We start from the raw sequence: 907 nt of genomic DNA on the forward strand, positions 1-907 counted from the left end.
TTTGACCTACCAAAAAAATTGGTGGTGTGAGGAGGACCTCTGACTTAGAATTAGGGTTTGAAATGGGGTTAGGGTTAGGGTTAGGGTAAGTGTTAGGGTTAGGAAAAAGGTTTAAATGATATTTGGAGAGGTTTTTCGGGTGTTTAGAGGCTATTTATGCTATGTAACGAGTATTTGCTTATATACTTGCTTATATACTTAGGTCAACAATTTATAGCAAAAATGTGTTCCAGCCAAGTTCTTTTAGACGCTCTTTCGAATGGCAACATTCCCGATTGAAAATGGCGACCTACCAAAATCCGCACTTTGCTTCCCCGTCCATATAGAGGTGAGTATTTGACTTTGCTTCCGTCAGAGTCAAGGAAACACATTGAAAATGGAATCAGCATACAAGAAAACCTAGTTTGGGATAGGTTTTGTGCCTTCCGTGGTATTATAACCATAGAACTGCTCCTGAGGGGGGTAGGGTAGGCCCACCAAAAAGTGCACTTCTGGTTAGGTCGCTAATTTCTAAAATAAATGTGTCCCAACCAAGTTTTTTTGGACGCTCTTTCGAATGGCAACATTCCTGATTGAAAATGCCGACCTACCAAAATCCGCACTTTGCTTCCCCGTCCATATAGGGGTGAGTATTTGGCTTTGCTTTCGTCAGAGTCAAGGAAACACATTGAAAATGGAATCAGCATACAAGAAAACCTAGTTTGGGATAGGTTTTGTGCCTTCCGTGGTATTATAACCATAGAACTGCTCCTGAGGGGGGTAGGGTAGGCCCACCAAAAAGTGCACTTCTGGTTAGGTCGCTAATTTCTAAAATAAATGTGTCCCAACCAAGTTTTTTTGGACGCTCTTTCGAATGGCAACATTCCTGATTGAAAATGCCGACCTACCAAAATCCGCACTTTGCTTC

Source organism: Pavona decussata, unplaced genomic scaffold (assembly GCF_977016875.1).
Source record: "Pavona decussata unplaced genomic scaffold, jaPavDecu1.1 SCAFFOLD_2927, whole genome shotgun sequence".
NCBI classification, from domain to species: Eukaryota; Metazoa; Cnidaria; class Anthozoa; order Scleractinia; family Agariciidae; genus Pavona; species Pavona decussata.